Source organism: Peromyscus leucopus, chromosome 13 (assembly GCF_004664715.2).
Source record: "Peromyscus leucopus breed LL Stock chromosome 13, UCI_PerLeu_2.1, whole genome shotgun sequence".
Classification (NCBI taxonomy): Eukaryota; Metazoa; Chordata; class Mammalia; order Rodentia; family Cricetidae; genus Peromyscus; species Peromyscus leucopus.
The window spans coordinates 9,147,780-9,169,265 of NC_051074.1; the positions used below are offsets into that span (position 1 = coordinate 9,147,780).

Consider the following 21,486-nt stretch of genomic DNA (forward strand, 5'->3'; position numbering starts at 1 on the left):
CGACAGCACATTCCCTCGGTGTCCTTCTGATGAGGGTCCGCTTGCTTCCCTTTGGCCTGACTCCTCTGGAGACCCCAAATGCACACCCAATAACCATGCAGATCAGATCCCCTGCCCTCTCTCCCAGGGCCCCCAAACAGGATGAGGCTGCCACAGAATGAGAGCACTGAGCAATTACACATGAAATACTTGTTCAATTATTCACCTAACAAATTAACTCAGTTTGTCACAAAGAATGGAATTAGTTTTATTTACCGAGTGTACACAAGTCAAAGCAAGCCAACTTTTAAAGTGCATGTGATAATGTACAGCAACTGTCTCCAGCACAGTAAAGCTGGGAGTATACAAAACGATTCTAATGCTGGCAAAGAATGCAGGGGTTTCTGGCTAGTGGAAAGTGAGGACTCCACAAATGGCCCTGAGCACACTTAGAGGTGGTTTCCAGGCTCTAGGTGTCGACTTGCACAGACGTCAACAGTTCAGACTGAGCCTCCTGTGGATGCAGTGGGGCTGGTTCCCCTGGGATGCGGAGCCCAGTTCCTCTCTCCCCCTTTCCTCTAACACGGCTCCCACTGAGTCTCTGTCTTTACACATGTCCTCTCCCAGGGCCATCTTACCCATTTTTCCTTGCCCATGGTTTGGTTTCTAGAATTTTCCGACAATGCCGCTGGAATCTATCAATATGCCAGGTCTCATCTGTCTGCGCTTCACTTACCACAGTCCTCCTTCTGGCATGAGTGAAACTCTCATGCCCCGAGTGACCGACCACAGAGCTTCATGCCCTCCTGCTCGGCTGCTCAAACGGAGTTACTCATTCCATCTCCCACGAGACTGCTGGCTCCACATTTATGGTGCTTGGTGTGGCTCACGACAAATCGGAGAGTCCAGTGTCCCCTCTGATAGACTCCCAAATGCCTCTCTCCTATCTGGCAGAGACCTCTCCTCATGTGTTCAGTGGCCTGTCGTCCTTGCGTCCTTTTAGTACTATATGGAGATTTTAGCTGCTACACATTTGAATTCTAATCTTCTTTATATGTTTTGTGTAGATATTAACTTAGACTATCTTTGAATGTATGTATTCTGAGAGTTTTGTCTCTTGGTGAATAGTATAGTGCAGTCACATTTATTATGCTTTGTGCTGTATTCCTAACTACTTCCTCCATATTATTTCATGAGCTTATCTCTGTATTCCATACACTTTTCTTTTCCTAACATCTATGGAATAGATCTTTTTACTTACAGTTTAACACATTGCCTTGTGATTCTCTTGATGGCCACTCCCTCAGATCCATGTTTATGCATCTTTTCCAGACCATCTCTCATCATCCTTTGCTGCCCTATGAACAAGGCAGGTCACCAAGGCTGCTGACTCTTCACTCTACTCTCTTTCCATCCAAACCTCTTCCCCACAGGGTGTGGAATCACTTAGAATTTGACACAGAATTATTGTACACACAGTTTTGCTTTAATACATTATCTAATCAACTACTTTTTTCTACAAAAGAGACTTTTCTGTGAGAAACTTTCTGAGCCTGAACATGTCTGAAAACGCCTTTCTTTTGCCCTTGCCTGTGAACGGGATATAAAGTTTTGGGTTTAGGACGGTCTTCGGTGTGAAACTGTCATAGCACTGGCTTCCTGGGTGCGACATCTCTGGCAAACACAGTGCTGCTCTCCTGCTCACAGAAGTCAACGCTCCACAGCTGTGACAAGCAAGACACCCGGGGCCAGGTACTTAGCAGAAGAGAGCGTTAGTTGGCTAACAGTTTTGAAGGTTGACAGTCTGGGACTGGGACCTCATTGTTTGATTTTATTTTTTTGTTTGTTATCAGTAAGGCCCCTTGGCTGGGTCACAACATGGTAGACAGCATCACAAGTGGGAACCTGGAAAAGAGAGAGAGAGAGAGAGAGAGAGAGAGAGAGAGAGAGAGAGAGAGAGAGAGAGAGGTCATATGGCAAGACAGGGAGCCAGGCAACAGGGAGGAACCATCTTGTTATTTTCCAACAGCCTTCTCTCATAGAAACTGACTGGGGTCCTTAATCCTTTCTAAGGATATTGCCATAGTGACCTCTTCCTAGATTCCACCTCTCAAAGGATCTGCTCCCTCCACAAGACCACAACCAAATACTGGTGGCCATCTTCCCCTGTTGGATTTGTCATGATAAATGATAGGGGGGATGATTAGGTAAATAGAAGGTAGGTAGGTACAGACAACATAATAGATAAGGTAGATGATATTGATAAAAATTATAGGCCATAAGTGTATATAATATGTACCTTATGAAGTACATATACTTCAATATGCATTGTATATATATTTTCCCCTAAGCTGTTTGGGAGTAAATTCCAAATGCTATGTCCTCTGTTTGAGCATTTGTGTGTACTCTGTAAGAATGTTCTTACTAAGAAAGTAAACATTGACATTACAGTCACAGGTGGCACTCACATCTTTTAAGTGTCCCGATATTTTCCTGCACAGCCAGCCCTGGCCAGCCCATACCTGGACCGGGACCCCTGCATTGTGCTGCTGCTTCTGCTATAGCCTAGACCACAGCCTTGTCAGCCCTGAATATGGCTGCTGTGGAGATTACGAGAGTCATCTGCCAGAGGTAAAGGGTTGGGTCTGCTGGACAGGGATTTTTGAACAGTGTGCTCAGGGTTATTTCCATGATGCCAGTGTTATTTGCAGGGCTGGATCCATGGTGTGGGTGGCAATCCACAGGACACATGGAGGGGCAATTCTGCCATCTGTGGGGCGGCTGTTGGGTATACTCCTTGGTAAGAACGCCGTTGTGTCCATTGCCTAGTTGCTCAGTAGCCCATCCACTATTTCTACCCGGTCATACCCTGTTCCCAGCTCACACTTGTGTGGCCAGAATAAGAAACTCCTCATTCTCCTCCAACAAGCCATCACCTCAGGCCCGCTGAGGATCACTTCAGTGGCTGCAGGGGAGTGATCCCAAGCTTTGTGTTTTCTCATTTCTTCTTCTTCTTCTTCTTCTTCTTCTTCTTCTTCTTCTTCTTCTTCTTCTTCTTCTTCTTCTTCTTCTCCTCCTCCTCCTCCTCCTCCTCCTCCTCCTCCTCCTCCTCCTCCTCCTCACCACCACCACCACCATCATCAGCTTTTTTTTTTTTTTTTTTTTTTTTTTTTTAAAGACAGAGTTTTTCTGTGCAGCCCTGGCTATCCTGGAAATTGCTCTGTAGACCAGGCTGGCCTTGAACTCACAGAGGTCTGCCCTTTGCCTCCCGATGCTGGGATTAAAGATGTGTGCCGCCACCACCTGGCTGTGTCTTCTCATTTATAAGCCCTTTCTCTGCTATGAGACAGCGACTCTCTTCCCCATTATTTGCTTCCCCATTTCACATCAATATGAGTTTAGATCCCCAATTTAATCTGGGAGTTATGACTGTTAATTCCCTTGTTCATATAGATGCTCATCAGGGGACTTTCTGAAGGTATACCTTGTGAGTGACACCCATACAATGCCACACTGAACTCAGGAACTGTGGGTGAAAGCATGGAGCTAGCCAGTGGTTTGATCTGGGTCCCTCAGCTCTGCCTGCTTCTCTGGTGTGCATCTCTGTCATTGTCTTTATTGACCTGGCCCGTCAGCCAGAGGTTGACTAGGTGTCTTGTTCTCCCTCATCTCCTCATCTTTAGTCATCTCCAGGGTGCTCAACAGCCCTGGATCTTCACCTCCCAGAGAGCACCAGAAACCTCAGCCAGGGACCACCATCCCATCCGATTCAGCCTGAAGGAGGGAGCCAATGTCCTACCTACCCTTGCCCACACTCCCAGGCACCGCAGAAGGAGCCCAGCTATCTGGAAAGATGTTTGGCAGAACATAATAGGAATCATGAAATCGTTTGTTCCGTTTGACCTCGTGGTGATATTTCTGGGAAATCACTTTAAAAGAAAATTCCCAAAATGAACAAAGGCCTATGCACGAAGAGGTTTATTGCAGAATTATGCAACTCATAAAGTAAACTGGACGTCGCCGGTCAGCGGGGGAATGCCGAGCGGCTCAGGCACACCACACCCAGTGCAAGGAGTCCCACACTGCCTCCCAGATAACCCTGGAGATTATAAAGCAAAGAGAAGAACATTTGTGATGTGTTGTCAGGCAGGAAAATGAGAGCATGCAGCTTGCATGCACCGTGAACAGACCTATGGGAAAGGGGGCAGCGTTTGTTTTCCTGAGTGGCTATAAAGGGCACTCCATCGAGAGGGAGGTTCCTTCTTTGTCTGAGGAGGCAGAGGCTCTGACATGGGCGCCTCTCTCAACACAGCCCCAACTGCCATGGAGGTAAAATCACACAGCATCAGATGGGGAGAGCTGCTCTTTAGAGGGCCAGGACACCTGGCCTCAATGGGCGGAGAGCATCCCTGGTGTAGGGACAGTGGGACAAGATGGGGGTGAGAAGCCTGAACCAGTCAAGGGAACGGAGTTCTCTCTTGTCATCCCTCATCACAGCATCTCATGGTAGAGGTAGATGGCCATTGCCTTCTCCCTAGTTGGTGTTCCTAGGGACATCAAATAACCTGGACACAAAGGACAGTCTTGGTGCTTCAACTAAGTGTACCGAGGGTGCATCTTGCTTGCTAGTCTCCGTTCTCAGTCCTTACTCCAGGGCTGGGTAATATACTGCCGCTGTTTCCAGTGCCTCATGCTTCTAGCATCTGGGGAGCATGCTGTTGCCCAGAAAGACAATGATCTTTAGATGACAGCTTGCTTTCTAACAGACACAATACAGGTTCCCCACAGAGCGAAGGATGAGTCACAGGTGGAACATGAGAGAGAAGAAAGGTGAATTTGAGTAAAGAAAACATCTGAGTGGTCTATGTGACCCCACAAGCCATGTGTCAAGGTCATAAGCTTGGCTGGAGCCTGTGGTCAGGTCCAGGCCAGAGGCAGGGGCAGGAAGGGAGGATGAGACACCACAGGCCTGTCCAGACTCTGAAAGATAAACAAGACCCTCACCCTCCTCCAACGGACAGTCTGAAGTCTCCAACCCTTCCGAGTAACTGACCTGAATGACTGTGTTTGGCAATGTCAAGCTGCTCAGCTGACCCCCAAGCTGGGCTAGCCCAGTCACTTGGGGTTTCCAACAGAGGCAAACCTTGGTGATATCACTACCCCAGGGATCCTGAGACGGCCCCCGAGGGAAGAAAGTCCATGGAGGGTCACTGTAAGTTCAGGTTGGAATGACTCTGTGCAGCTGAAGAAGACAAGAGATGGTCAGGGAGAAGCACCATGGCCACTGGTTACCTTCTGGGGTGTCTGTGTACGGAAGCGCTGAAGTCTTTTTTACTTGATAAAAATGTCAGCAAGGGGCTGGGACATGAGTCAGTGGGCACAGCGGCTCTTGGGCCAGCAAGCCTGGAGTACTCAGTAGTGAACAAGAGTTCCTGTGTCAAAGTGGAAGGCCAGGACCAATATCTAAGGTTGTCCTCTGACCTCCATACACACACAAGTACACAGAAATTGCATGTGCAAAAGATTAAAAAATATTGACAACATGGTGTTTTCCCAGGAGGAATTCTGATGTCAGAAACTGTCATTTTTTTTTAAGTAGGTTTTTTTTTTTCCTCTAGCAGAAAAAAAAAATCAATATTGCTTTAAGGATAACATTTGGAAAGAAGCAGGTGGGTGTGCATGAAGTGGGGGTGAGCTGGGGGAGGGGTGGAGTCCCTGGGCTCTGCCACTGGCCAGTACTACAAAGCAGGTCATCTGAACTCTCCACTCTCAGCTTTTCCTCCTGGGAAACGGAATCAATTGAGGCAGCAAGGGCCCCACGGGGGTCTGCTGTCCTGTGGTGATATTAACTGGCTGAGCTTGCCCTCTGTCTCCCAGTCATAAAGTCCAGATCTGATGTTCTCAGTCATTTAATGTGATCAGGACGGCTGGAGTGCTTGCCAGCCGGCGGAGCCCGCAAGGGTCTGTGCTGGTTCCTTTTGCGCACGGGGGATGCATGACTTGGGATCTGAACCAGATCATGGGCCTGGCGTCTGCTGGTAATTAAGGGCTAGGGGTGGGGTGGGGAGTCTCCATGGAGCTCCCAGAGGCCCATGGATGAGATCTGAGTGGTAGATAACAGGTCAGCAGGGGATGGACTACGCCTCCTTCCCTCCAGAATGGTGACCTGAAATGACTTGTCCAGGGCTGGCTGGGCAGCAGCTTCAAGGAGGGAAAGTGCAGTGTGGGGGACCCTGTGACAGAGCACTGCCAGAACGACCTGAGCCGTGGGCATGCTTCTGCCACAGGTGGAGCATCCAGGGCTTTCCAGGACACATGGCCTGGGCTGGCAAGTGCTTGGCAGACAGATAGGGAGGGTAGAACCACACAGGAGGTTGCCCTGGGTTTGAAGAGTTCCATAGGAAAGGATGACCTGGCTTCCTCTGGCTGGGCACACCTTCTCATTTGTTGAGAGGACTACATTCAGGAGTGTCTGGGAGGGAGTCATGTGGGGGGGCTATGGCCATCATGTCACACTGACTATCTAGTATAGTCCCTGCTACAGTTCAGGGACCATCCAACCCCCTCCCTACACACACACACACACACACACACACACACACACACACACACACACACAGTGTGCTAGGCTGAGAGCTGTTCCCATGTGCCTTGCAGCATGTCCTGGAAGCAGCTCAGGACTTGGTGGGCAGTTCTGGGAGGACAATCAAGGTCCCTGGCCCACCATCCCTCCTGAAGGATCCCCCTTTTGGCCACAGGCTGGGGCTTCCTCAGGTGAGGACTAGACCCAAGGCTGGGCCATCTCTCCCAGCACAGTCCTGTTTCTGATGAGACCATCCTAGTCCTGGAGACTGGCACTCAGCACATCCCCAATGTCCACCTTGTCTCCAAGAAGGAAGCGTGGGGGCAGATGGTATTCTGCAGGAGCCGTCCAATTTTGCCCCACCCATAAATATCCCACCTCTTAGTTCAAATCCAAGCTGCCAAAGCCCCCACACCCTGAGAAAGCAAGGGTCAGAGGAGGAGAAGAGAGGGAGGTGCCATTCCGTCCCATCCTCCCTGGGAGAAGGTCCTCACCAGGAGGCGCTAGACCATAGCGAGGTATGTGTGCCCCCAAAGTGGCTTCTTTTTGTGTCACCCCCAACCCCTATGCATTCTCAGTGCCAGTGAAGCCCTGGATGAGTGGCTGCCCAAGCCAGGGGACCCAGTGTTGTCCTCCTGGGCCAGCACCAGGGGTGTAGACCAAATGCAGTCTGGGATAAAAGGGACATTAAGGGCAGTGAGGGTAACTGAGCCAGGAGATCACTGAACAGGGGTGTGGTCTGTGATCTGGGGGGTATCATCTCATGGATGCCTGCATGGCAGCTGCCTCTTCACTGGAAGGGGTACCCAGAGGTCTCAGATTTTAGTCCTTAGAGCAAGGCTCAGGGGCGAATGCAATGCCAGCTCCCACGATCATGCTTCCTTCCATGCAGCAATTTCTGCCAAGGACACAAGCAGTAAGGAGTTTGTCTGTCACAGAAGAGGCCAGCTGTCAGTGAGCAAATGGTGTTCCCAGGGGCCAGTGAAGCCTTTTCTACTGACAAGTCACTGGGACCTGTGGAGTCCAGGGGGCAGGGCCAGAGAGCTGTGGCTTTTCTGCGCTTTGCTGAACTGTCCCTTGGACTCTGGGGCGAGCCTCCAAGCTTCACTTTTGGGGGGCTTGAATGGGAACGGCTCCCATAGGCTCATCTAGTGGAAAGGCCTATCCCAGTCAGTGGAACTGTTTGGGAAGGATCGGGAGACAGGGCCTTACTGGAGTAGGTGTGGCATCGTTGGAGATGTGTCGCTGACAGCGGGCTTTGAGATTTCAAAAACCCATGGCAGAGGTGCCCTTCAGCCACCCCGGCCTGCAACTTGTGAATCAAATGTGAGCTCTCAGCCACTGCTACAGTGCCATGGCTGAGCTGCCCGCATGCCACCATGATGTTCATGGACTAACGCTTCGGAACTGTAAGCAAGTCCCCAATTAAAGGCTTCCTTTTCTAAGTTGCCTTGGTCAGGGTTTCTCTTCACAGCAATAGAAGAGTGACCAAGATACCTTGGTGGACACTCACAGCTCAGCTCTGGTCAAGACCTCGTGAGGAATCCTGGCAAGCTGTATAGGCCTGTATCCCAGGACTCAGCAGACTAAGGACAATGAGCTTGAGACAAGTCTGGGTTATATAGTGAGACTTTATCTCAAAACAATTAACATGTAAGCCGAGGGAGAAGGGCCCAGGGAGGATGGGTGGTGACGCACTCTAGCTTAGGTGGCCACTGCTTCCCACGAACAGTTGTTTGGAGGTCCTCTACCGCCACCACCAACCACCACCACGGCCATCCGTACAACTTATTCTGGGCACAGAACAACCAGAATCTCCTCAACATTAAGTTCAGTTCTAGTACTGAACAGGGGAGGGCAAAACCCGTCACTCCTTCAGGAGAAATTGAGGTTCCCCAGCCCAGGGCAAAGCCACCAGAAGCATCTCCCTCAACCTCCTCCTGAGACCATGGTGCCATGGTCATGGAAGTTAAGGGAGCTCCCTGAAGTACCTTATGGGTTTGCCGAGCTGCAAACACTGAAAGCCCAGCTCCAGACCTGTGCCAAGCCTTCCCCCAGGAGATATTGTGATTCTTACTGAGGTCATGTACTGTGAAGGGGCTTCTCCCCCACTCCCTGGGCTCTGAGATATCAAGTGTCCCCCTGGTACAACACCATCTCCTTTGGCGGGCTCGAGGCTGTCTCCTGCTAGCGCCACTATTATTTAGGTACCACAGACCCTCCCCTGCAGCCTGGCAGCTGTGGATCCAGATCCTGATGTTAGGAAGAGCCGTGTGTGGCCTTGCAATCCGGGTGAACCCCCCTGCACAGGCCAGTTGTGCAGTGTGAGAGCCCAGGCACTGTTCTTGGTACCTCACCCCCTCGCTTTGTATCGCACCCAGACATACGGATTCTACAGACTCTATCGCACAAGCAGCTTCCTGTGTCCAGCACAGAGATGACAGGACAACCCATCTGTGGGTCCCTCCTGCTGGCCTTTGTGGCTGCAGCGCCCCTTTCTCTTCGGGGCCTCCTGCAAGCACTGACCTTTTTCATGTCCATCACTTTGTTGGCTCAGGAATTATAAACACTCATTGACTTTCAGATTGGATTTGTTCAGCCAGCAGAACTCCCCTGAGACTATCCAGTTGTATCAATACTTGGCTCTTTCTCCATTGCTGAGCACTCTCCGTGGCATGTCGGGACCACAGTTCAGCTCTTCACCTGCTGAAGGACAACTGACTGAGTTCTAGCTCGAGGCATTGTTGGCAAGATGGCTGTGAGCATCGGGCACAAAATTCTAATGTCTTACACTCTTGGCTTTGCACGAGGCTTTCTAGCATTCTCACTGTGTTCAAGGGTGGACTCTTGGGCATCTATATGTGTGAATACACGCTCAGAGATCCAGCATAGGGTCATCAAGTGAGGGCAGGGCAGTGTGGTAACTGCCCTTGTCCCCATAGATATGTGGGTGCCTCAAGGACACTCAGTCCTCACCACATCTGGGCTAAGGACATTTGAATTCTGTCCACCTAGCAAAGGTGTAGTTATCAGTCTTCTAGACCTGGGGAAAGACCTCTCTGAAGAGAACCCAGGTAAGTCTGGGGAGCCTGCACAAGGCAGCTGCCTGTGAGGCACTGGGGGTGAGTCAGGTGACTTTTGTGCTCACCTTACCCCTCTGTCTTGGGTTTGCTGGTGTGTGCTGAATGTCTCACCACCTCATAAGCCCTTGATCATTCAACTTCATGTCTCGGCATTCACAGGCCTTTTCTGTTCACTCCCACATGGACCTCCCTCCTCATTTGCTGGGAGCTGGGAGCTGTTTCTTCCCCAGTGTATATCACCAGAGCCTTCTTTTTCATGTCAGGTTTGGGGTTTCTTTTCCAGCAGGTGAATTTCTGAGTCTCAATTCATGCCCCATGAGGTAGTGGTGTGGAGCAATGAGTGTCCAAAAGTATCTGAACTGATGACTAGGGTGACCATGGAGACATTTAATCCCCACCGGCTGGAGCACCAGGCAGCAGAATAAAGTGCCCATTCATAGTAGCTTATGTAAAAAGGACCTCTGAGGTCCCTGGCAGCATCCCTATATGGACTAAGGTTCAAGGCCACAGACTAGTGACACTGGTCTCAGAGAGTTCACCACTTAAGGTTTATCGGTAGGCGATGGTTGGTGGAGGACAGCCACCAGGGCACCGGTTCTCAAGCATCTGGAGGTCCTGAGGCCCTGTCTCCCTTCCCCTCTGAGGTATGGACTGAGGCGAGCGCTGGACACCCTTCTCGTCCACCCAGTACTCAGGGAAGTATTTCAGATATGGATGATATTTCTCACCTAAGTATTTTAAAGGTTTGTTTTAGGAGTTGAAAAGATGACTTTGCAGCTGAGAGCATGCACCACTCTTCCAGAGGACCAGAGTTTGGTTCCCAGCACCCATATTAGGTGGTTCACACTGCCTGTAACCCTAGGTCCACGGCATCTGAAGTTCTTTTCTGGCATCTGAGAACACACACACACACACACACACAAATATATATATATATATATATATATATATATATATGAAAGAAAAATAAAAGATTCAAGGATGCCCAAGATGGGTGCTAGGAACTGAACTCTGGACCTCTGTAGGAGCAGAGAATACTCTCAAACACTGAGTCATCTCTCAAGCTCCACCCTAAATACTTTAAAATAAAAAGATTCTTTGGTAATTTTTTTTCGACCAGAATTAAAACTGTGGTTATTTAATGCACCCTCGACTTTCCATATGCACCATGTCTTTCTACGCCATTACCACCAGAGCCTGCAATGCTGTAGGCATGCCCTCGTGGTGCTCTTAGGGGCCTTGCATGGGAATCCTCAATGGTGATTGTAAGTCACGTGATCAGGGAGGGGGCTTCATCCCCAAAGATTGTGCAGTGGTCTTGCTCACAGGTTCCAAGTTGCTCTTAAAATGATTGAGCACCACAAAGCCTTCTCTTTCAAGTGGTTCTACCCACCAGCATCATCATACCAGAAGCTAAGACGGAGCATCTGAAATATCTATCCACTCGCTAACATAACAAGAATAAACCTGTCATGTGTTTACACAAGTCACGCTGATGGAAACCAGCTCCACTTTCCACTTAAGAATTCAGCAAAAATAGTGGCATTGCAGCAGAGTTTGCATGCTTCCCCCCGCCCCCGGCTGCATGGGTGGCAGCAGGCTTCTCCGTTGTCTCCAGCCCTCGGTTGGATAGATTGCTTTGGCTGAGACATGAAGAAAACAAGATAGATTTGTTGGAGGGAAAATTTTAGTAATTTTTCCTGTAATTGTGTTTTTTTATTCTTTGACAGAACACCAAATTTTGCTTTGCATTTTCTTTTCTTCTCCTTTCTTTTTTTATTTTTCTTGGGTTAAGAACAAATAGCCTGAGATCTCCATCCTTCAGGTGTGTGTGTGTGTGTGTGTGTGTGTGTGTGTGATGTATACTCATGTATATTTTCAGGGTTCCTGCTCTATCATTCTCTTTGATTTAATTCCCTTGATACGGGGTCTCTCACTAAATCTGGATCTTATTGTTTTTCAGCTAGGCTGCCAGACACACAGCAAGCCCTACATTTCAGGCACATGTGGCCATGTCCCTAGCTTTTGACATGGGTGTTGAGGACTTAAGCTCAGGTACTCTGCCCATCAGCAAGCACTCTTACCTGCTGATCCATTTCCTCGGCTCTCTCTAGGCAGAATCTTCTAATGTAGGTGTGACCTTCCAGAGTCTGACCTCCCTCTGGAACTTACCTGCACTGCCCTGTGTAGAGCGTCCTGCGCCCTGTGCCCTGTGCCCTGTACCCTGCACCCTGTGCCCTGTACCCTGCGCCCTGTGCCCTGTGCCCTCTCCCTGTAACAATCCCTTCACTGCTTCCTTTATTCGTTCATCCCTTACTGGAAAATAAAGTTGTCCCCAACTTGATTACTGTGCCCAGTGCTTCAGTGGACACAGGAGGGCTGGTGACTCTTTGGGGGCCCTGTCTAAAGTCTTTCAGACACATACCTTGAAGCAAAATGCCTAGATCACATGATCATTTTATTTTCAGTGCTGGAAGGTCCTCTGTGTTGCCTCCCAAAGCTGGGTCAACAGGGTTTGGGCTAAGCATTCTCTGGTCTTGCCTTTTAAAGCTGATAATGGCCACCCTGGCAGGGGGAAATGATGTGACATTGTGGTTTTGATATGCATTTATTTCCCCATCAGGACTTCCAGTGCTTTCTAAATTATCTGCTCTTCATTCTGGAGTCTTCTTTGAAGAAAGGTCTATTCGGATCCCTTATCCACTATCTAGTTAAACTGCTAGTGTTTTGTCTGAGATGCATTGCAGAGTTCCTACTTTTTTTTTTTACCTCTCAGCAGGTTTCAGATACTCTTTCCTGCTCTCTAGCTCTCATCCATCTCCCTCTGGCTGCTTGCTGTGCCCAGCACTCTGGCTTCCTGCAGCCTCTCTAGTGTGTTTGGAGTGATGTCCTGGAGTTCATTTTCAAGAGCACAGCCATGAAGCTCCCAGGGTGTTTCCTCTTGGACCTTGCAGTTTTTGGACTCACGATCAAGACTCCAGCAATACATGTGCACACAAAGGGTCAATGAGTCTTCAACAAAAGGGCTAAGAACACATGATGGAGAAGGCCTAGTCACTTCACAAACTGAACTGGAAACCTGAATACATGTTTAAAAGAGGGAAACTGCCCTTCTCAAGAATCCCATATACAAAACTAAGTCTTTTTTTTTAAAGAAAATGATGTATTTATTATTTCTCTGCTTGTCTGTGCATGTGTCTGTGTGAGCATAAGAAGGGCATCAGGTGTCCTTTTCTATAATCTTCCTTTTGCCTTTGAGGCAAGGTCTCTCCCTTAACCTGGGTCTTTTGTTTTCTTGGCTAGGCTAATTGCCAGAAACCCCAGTGGTCCTCTGGTCTCTACCCATCTTGGAACTGGTCATAAAGCCAGGTGCATGATGCCTGGCTCATGACATGGGTGGTGGGATCCAAACCCAGGTCCTCATGATGCAGAGCAAGCACCCTACGCTGCCAAGCAAGGTTGAGGAAGCTTCCTAGCCATTGTTGCAGCCTGATGGTAGTTTCTTTAGGACAAGTCTCAATGTGCAGTACAGACTCAGACAACGAGTTCTCGCTTCTCTGTGATGTCAGGACACAACAGCCTGTCCTTTACTCTGAGTGGCTCCCCTCCCGTGACACGAATGTAGACCAAGTGTTGGTTACTGGAAAGTAACTGTTCATTGAATTGGAGTTTCAAAGGTGGGCACTACTCCCTACCAGACACCAAAGCTTCTCACTTACAAGTATCACCACCCACCACATCTGCTAAATCATTATGAAATGGGAAGCCATGAATGATTTGGGTGTCGGCCCATGTTTTTCCAAAATTTGAATTTTCGTTTTAAAGGTCATCTTGGTTCAGTGGTGGCAAGTCCTGTCAGTGGGTCTCCTTGGGATAGCTATCCCCCTTCATCTCTCCCTAAGATCATGTCTTAACTGTGTCAGTAAACATGCCAAGGAGTCTGTAAGCTGTTCCCTAGAAATGGACTGGTTCTGCCATGACTTTGGTCACAGGGACTGTCCTCTAGGTGGCTATTATAATTGTTTTTTTGTTTGTTTGTTTTTTTGTTTTTTTTGTTTCCATAACCAAATGCTTGACAAGAAGTGAGTTAAGGGAGTGTGGTAGTTTAAATATAATTGGCCCCCATAATCTCACAGGGAGTAGCATTAGGAGGCGTGGCTTTGTTGGAGTGGGTGTGGCCTTTTGTTGGAGGAAGCGTTTCACTGTGGGGGCGGGCTTTGAGGTTGCCTATGCTCAGGATACCGCCCAGTGTCTCATTCGACTTCTTGTTGCCTGTAAGATGTAGGACTTCAGCTACTTTTCCGGCACCACATCTGCCTGCACACTGCCATGCTCTCCATTGTGATGATACTGGACTGAACCTCTGAAACTGTAAGCGAGCCACCCTAATTAAATGTTTCATTTATAAGAGTTGCTGTGGTCATGGTGTCTCTTCACAACAACAGAAACCCTAACTAAGACAGGGAGGAAGGGTTTATCTTGGCTCACAGTTCAAGGAGGACACAGGCCATCATGGAAGGAAAGGCATGGCATCAGGAGCCTAAGGTTGCTGGTCACATTCCATCCACAGGAGAGAGATGCTAGGGCTCAGTTCACTTTATTCTTTTTTATTCAATCTGGGATCCTGACTGGGAGGATAGTGATGTCCAAATTCAGGGTAGGTCTTCTCACCCAATTAACCTAATCTAGGAAATCACTCACAGACATGCCTAGAGATGTGTTACCATGGTGATTCTAGATCCAGCCAGGTTGACAATAAAGATTAATCACCATCATCAGTATCCTCTACTTTGGAAAAACATTTTTTTCACATCTACTTTAGAAGAGCAGTAAAAAACAAAAAAACAAAACAAAACAAAAAAACATACAGCCTGAGCATCAAGGATGGGCATGGTCTCTAGTTTACTCAGGATATCCTCAGGCAGACCATCTCATGTTTTCCCTCATGAGTGCCCCAGGCAGTGAGGCACACAGTGACTGCTGTCACAGAAAGATGCTAACCTGAGGGCCATTGTGGGCAGCTTGGCTCCTTTATTGCAAATGTCAACAGAGAGAGAAATCTCAGCATCATGAAAATAGACTTGACCTCATATATGACCACCAAGGTCTCTGGGACTCCAGAGGCATGGACCACACTTTGAAAACACTGCTTTGCCCCAAAGATCAAGTTCTTCCATTATTTTTTATTCTCTTGAGCATCTAAAATTGTTAACATAAAACACACTTAAGGCAAGCATGTGACACTTTCCAAAAAAAGATCACACCTCAAATGATAGAAGTTAAAAAATAGTGATTTTCATGTTAACCATCATCTTATCATTTAATGTGCCTCTCTGAACAAAATTTCAAAAGCATTTTCAGTAAGAGTTATGTGATATTTTAGACAAATATGTATTGCTCACTACTGTGGCAAAATACTGAACAGTGTCAGTTTAAAGAAGGAATGATTTACTTTGGCTCCCGTTATCAGAGGGGTCTATGGCGGGAGACCAGGAAGTCTGGAACTAGGCACAAGTCTAACCTTTCAAAGGCCACCTCTAGTGACCTACTCTGCCATCCAGACCCCAGCTCCACAGCCTTCAAAATGGTGCCAGAAGCTGGGGACCAAGTCTTCAGAACATGAGCCTGTGGGGAACATTCCAGATTCAACAATAATAATATGAAACTGGTAGTATGTACCAGTGAGCCCAGTCATTGGCTTAAGGAACACAATGTTGAGCCTCTGGCTAAACCTGTGCTTGCATCCATTTCTGCCCCCTCCAAGACACTGACATATTCTGAATAGGATGTTTGCTCTTACCCTGAGTATCTGTCCCTAAACAAAATATAATGATTTTTAGAAAAAAAAAGTTCCAGTACAGGTAATGTTTTAAGCCTCTCTCAGATGCCAGGGGTGCATTGTCATAGAGCTAGGTACCTGCTTCAAATTCAATGGATGTTAGCCATTTGCTATTCTAACTGGTCAGGTCATATGCCCACCAGCAGCATCTAAAGCTCCTCTCCACGTGTGTGGAGGAATGTGAAATAAAGAGACTTGCACATTCATTGCTGTCATGGGTACAAGAGGAATTTTTGTAATTTCATTTTTGTCTCTCTGACCATCAGTGCATGCATTGTATTTCCAAGTTTGTGTGTTGGTGCGGACACACACAACTTCTCCTATAAGTTGACTTGGCAAATCTTTCAACACAAGTATTTGATAATTTCTGTTTGGTACTGTGGTTTGTTACTTAGTATTTTAGGGAACCCTCAATGTACGCTAGATTTTAATGCTGGCCTTGTTGTGTGACACACCTCCCATGAGCTAGTGGCTTTAAGAATTTGCTGTCCTGTTCCTGCTTCCCAAACTGGCCATTCTTGTCATGGTTCATGCTCTTTAGGACTCCTTTCCTCCTCTAGAGCCGTGATATACCTTCCTGTTTTAAAATAATAAAGACTTCCCTTCTGGGATGCAATAAAATGGTTGTGGAGTTTCTCCTTGAGTGCTATCTGTAGTTGGTTTTTTTTTTTTTTTTTTTTTTTTTTTTTTTTTTTTTTTTTTTTTTTTTGGTCTGAATTGCCAGCTCCCAAATAACCACACAGAGACTTAATATTTAATTATAAATACTCAGCAATAGCTTAGGCTTGTTTTCTAGCTAGCTCTTAAAATTTAAATTAACCCATTTCTATTCATCTATGTGCTGCCCCAAGCCTTGCTTACTTCATCTACATTCTTCCATCCTACTCACTCTGCATCTCATGGTGTCTCCTCCGACTCCACCCTTCTTCTCCCCAGCATTCTCTCTGCCCCAAACATCTTGCCTGGCCATCGGCCAATCAGCTTTTTCTTAACAAGGAGAGCAACACGTCTTCGCAGTGTACAGAAAGAGTATTCCATAGCAGCCATCAAATAGGGGTCTATTTTTTAAAGACAAAATCCCAGCATTATTTGTTGACTTCTTTTCTATGGCCTGAGATGGCACTCTGTCCGGCATCAGTCCCCATGGTTCTGGAGAACACTTCCCCACAGTGGGTGGATCTGCTGTTTCCTGGGTGGGGATTGGGGGGAGGGCTTGGTGGACTCTGAGGTCAGGCTGTTGAGCAGGTCTGCTCAGGCCTCGGGTGTCCTCCTGGACCCTTCCATCTGCTGGAAAATCCCACCTGTGCTTGGGTGTTTGCTTGTTTGAACATTCAGTTCCGCTGGGTTAGTTTTTTTTTTCCTATTTCCTGAGACACGTTTCACAGGCTGCCCTCACAGTCACAGAAATCCTCCTGCCTCCACATCCTGAGAGCTGGGATTACAGATGCCAGCCACCACACCCAGCTTCGCCCAGGTCCTGCTTCATGTGTTCATGTCTGCTGCACCCCCTCCTTGAACTAATCCTTCTGTCACTGTGAGATGTCCCTCTGCACTCATGGTGACTCCCTGTCCTGGAGTCTACTTCCTCTGACCCCCACTCCATCTGTCTTATGATCAGAGTTTATGAAGTCTGTCTTTGCAGAGCTTTCTATTCTGACCTGTCTGTGTCTTTGTACGCCTTGTGCTTAGTGATGCATGTTCTCTCCCTTATTTGCTTAGGCCATTACATTTCTCATTCCCATAATGATTCCATTCATTTCTATTTCTTCAGCCCCCTAATACATTTTTATTTATTTTTTTTTACAGTAAACAGTCGATTAGTTTTAGAAATGTAAAAGTATTTTGTATTTCACTGTGGAGTATGCTCTACCACAGGTAACCTACGGCTCTCTTCCTCATGTGGACCTCCAGCATGGGCACCAGCACTTGAGCATCCACCCAGTGCTCTGTGCAGGTTGACTCACGAAGCCCTTATGGCGTTATCAGTCAACACACGAGGCTTTCTTCTTTACAGAAGGGGGAGTTGAGGTCAGGGTGACTACAGGAGCTGCCTTGTCTCAGAGGAAGACCCAGGACTAGAATCTGGGTCTGGTTGCCTATCAGCCCATGCAAACAACCAGTAGTGATGCTCAGAGATTGGGATAGAGAGAAAGTATGTGCAGCTATCCTAGGAAGTGTGAAATCACTTCACACTTCACCTGCTGCGGAACAGGGCTGAGGCTTCTGTGACCTGGTGTGACAGGGAGCTGTGGCGAGGGAGCAGTTATCCAGGACAATACAACCAGGATGGCAAGGGGGGTGAGGAAGAAAAGCCAGCCATTATCCAGACCAAGGCACCGGCAAGGAGAGAATGTTAGGTCATAATCTTGTTCATCCACAGAACGCATGGCTCCCAAAACGGAGGTCCTCGAGGCAGAAGACAAAAGACACCCAGACAAGCATGGCTGCAAAGAGAGTAGGCTAAGGACCTCACCTGTCCTAGGCTAGCACAGTCTCCTGGCTAGGAAGGCCTCTGAGCAGGCTCCTTTCCCCAGGTTGCCTCCAGGCCCATGGCTATCATCTTCAAGCTACTGCAGAGCAGTCCTGAGAACCCAAGTCAATATGTGCTGACTCACTGGACCGGGGTCCTGACCAATTTCTTCCCAGTCCTGGATCTTGACTTCTTTCTCTCCCACGGGATCCTCGCTCCCTCCAGAGAGATGCCCTGTAGTCTCTCCCTCTCAGAGACCTCCCCAGACCCCCCCAAACGCTGAACACAGATAAACACAGACAAGAACAGACCCAAATGACAGCCTGCTCAAGTGTGAACTGTGCCGGTCTGAGGCTCCTCCCCTCGTCTGCCATCATCTGCCTCTGTGTCCACATGCTGGCAAAGATGGAATCTGCTCAGAACCTGGACTTAGAAGCACTGATAGCCTCGATGAGGTTATCGACATTAGAGCATAGAAAAAGCAAATTACAAATGAAGCCAAAAGTGTTTAAAGGAGGTGATCTCACGTTCACGCTTGATCTAGGAATGGCCCCAGAACACCCTGCCAGACCACAGCCTTGCACAGGCCAGCGTAACCTTGCTCAGAAAACACTTTTGCAAGGGCATCCACCCAGCCGTGGCCTGCCCGAGCTGGGATGGGCGTCACCTTGTTATTGATCCTTGAACACTGCTGTTATGAGTCTCGCTGGAAAGGACGGCTCTTTCAAAACAGCCTCTGTGAGCTCCCCTGCCCCCATTTTGCCTTTGGAGACGTCTGCTTGTCTCTGCACCCTTGAATCCGGCAGTGTGTTCCCTGGTCTCTGAGAATCTGTTTGCTACTCCGGGTAACAGAATGGAGAGGGGCAGAACCAGGTAGCACACAAAGGCCTTTCTAAGTCTTACTCCACACATGGCATCAACTAGCATCACAGTGATGTTTCCAGGCATCAAGAGGAGAGAATCTGAGGGTGTCACCAAGACTTCAAGCCAGCTACTCCCACATATGGCTGGGGACTGCTGTCATTTAAGTGGGTTTTTAATGGAGACTGGATTTATACTCAGATGGTATGCAGGGCAGGAACTAGAAAAATTGTACACATGTGGCCTGTGGATGTACTCCCCAGACCCACTCATGTCAGTGAGACAGACACAGAAGGATTCTGTGTGACCAGGAGAGCAACAATGGGAAGGTCCCCAGCTCCGGAGAGGGGCGGGGCTTTGAGTCACTCTGGGCTGCACGGTGGACCTTACATCAGAGAGCGTGCCCCCACGTAGGCATGTAGGGACAGAGTGTGAATGGGGCTGCACAGCAAGGCCCCCTTTGCTACTAACCAGAATCAAAAAGACTCGCCTTAGAACTAACCCAAGGAAAGGCAGCCCCGCTTGCTGCATGGCAGTGGAGAAGCATCTCAGTGGCCAGGGCCAGGGGGAAAGGCTCCCCTGTATCCCAGCTGTCACCCACTCCTGGCCTTGGTGGTACCAGGCAGCTCTGCTCTCTGCCAGGGCTTCTCATGGGTGGAACTGGCGTCCATCCATTGATTTCTCTTCAGTGCAGCGTATCCCCCTAAAGTTTGTCCCCTGTCCCCATGGTGGCCCTGTCCTCTCCTGCCCTTGGCTCAGGATCCTTGGCTCAGGTTGTTCTGACCCTACTTGGTTTCCTTCCCTCAACCACAGTGCCTGAGTCCGTGTGCCTGTCTGATTATGTCTCTCATTCCTGAGCACCCTAGCTGCCGTCCACTTCCTGCAAGAAACAGCTGGCCCTTTGGAGCAGCGTCATAAGATACCCACCCTATCACTGGTGCCAAGTGTTGGGCAACATAGCCTTCGGCTCCTGGTTCCCTTGCCCTCCTCTGCGGCCCACACAGAACCTTGTGAGGCTGCCTTCTCGCTTCTCGAACTCACTTTCCATCTCCCACCCCCAGCTCATCAAACATGAGCCTCTCCTCTCTCTTACCTCTGCCCAGCCAGAGAGCTCCGTGGTGGATGCTGGGAATGGCTTCTTGGTCCTGGGTCACTGCCATGCACAACCAGTTGGCAAGGAACCGGGGTGCTGGTCCCATGGTGTACAGGCTGCAGACCAAGGTGGGGAGAAAAGGAAGAGGAGGGAGAGAGGGTGTCAGGACAGACACTAAATCTGTCACCAGTCTGCAGGTGTGAGGGCCCAGCCCTGGTATTGGGAGACAAGATATGCCTCTTGGCTGCCAGAACATCTTCATGGCGTCTCCAGTTCTGAAGGCGTGGGGTGACAGCTGGGGCCGCTGACCTCACTCAGTAAATTGAGCTCTGCTGTAATCCATCTGCCTCCCCAACATGCCAGCACCAGCTCATGTAGCTGCCAAGCTTGGTGGGGGACATGGGCAAGTACCGTTGTTTCTCTCCTTTCCCTGTCTCCCTTGGAGTACATCTCTGGAGACCTGGTCCAGGAGACCAGGAGAGGTTAATGTGCCCATTGCACACTGCGGGCAGGAAGCTCAGCTGCATCTCAACCAGGCCAGGGTGTTCCAGCCATACCTGGCTGCTCAGTGCCCCTCCCCCCACTTCCCATGTAGCCTTCTGCTTTCCAGCTCCCATCCCTAAAGACAGCCCGAGATTTGGGGGTCCCATACCACTCCCCATTTAAAAGGGCTGCAGCAGTCCAACCTGATTCTCTTAGTGAAATATCTTCAGGACTCTGAAGGCCAACCTACCCCCAACTGCAAAGAGACTAATAGACTCTACGGCTCACCCTCCTCCACGGCTCACCCTCCTCTCCAGTTCCTAGGATGTCCGGATTCCAAGCCCTCCCTCTTGCTCTATCCTCCGCGTCCCCATGGCACTAAGGCAATTGCAGATGCCTGTGAGGAGAGCCGCTCACCTCTGCACAGCCAGCCTTGAGCCCACAGCAGCCTTGTTCACATTTCTGCTCCATTGTGGGCTGGAGGCCTTTCAGGAAGGCTCCACCCACTCCTGACCATGCCGCACCACCTGGCTCTTAGGGAACTTGTGATTCCGGGGTCAGGGTCCAGCCCGCAGCTGAGAGTTGAGGATTTGGGATTGCAGCTGAGAGAGTTGCAAGCAGGATGTGTAGATCGGAGTTGAGCCTAAAGAAGTCATAGTGCCCCATGGTGCAAGTTTTAGGGACCAGGCTGTGGGCAGAAGCCAGGGATGGACTTAGGACCCTTGAGGCAGAGGCTGGAGGCTAGCTCAGGCGCTAGAAGCAGCGGAGGAAGTAGCTAGGGGAAGGAGGTCCAGGCAGGCTAAATGCTGGAGAGTGATAAAGGGGCTTTTCCTCCCCAGTGGGGCCCAGGGCTAGTCCCTGCCTCACCGAGGGGGGTCCAGGACCCAGAGCAGTTGGTCTCCATATGCCATCGGCATGTCCCCACCCTGACAGGTACTGTGTAGGAACTGCCACGCCTGTGAGTCCCCGAGGAAACCAAGAGCCAGGCAGATCTGCTGGGGATGCCTGAATGTACTCAATGCTCCCCCTTGCCTCTCATTACCATGATTGGAGGATGCCTCTGCCCCTGGAAAGGAAATGGGACCCCCCACCACC

The 21,486-nt window shown here is 49.2% G+C and overlaps 1 long non-coding RNA gene across 1 annotated transcript; it reads right to left on the bottom strand.

Moving 5' to 3' along the window:
• Window positions 1–218: 218 nt before the first annotated feature.
• Window positions 219–20,932, bottom strand: LOC119088938. The gene is made up of 3 exons (XR_005092699.1): window positions 20,809–20,932; window positions 19,909–20,024; window positions 219–1,884 (listed from the first exon to the last, which is right to left on the bottom strand). It is a non-coding gene; the product is annotated as an uncharacterized LOC119088938 (long non-coding RNA).
• Between the last annotated feature and the right edge of the window lie 554 nt (window positions 20,933–21,486).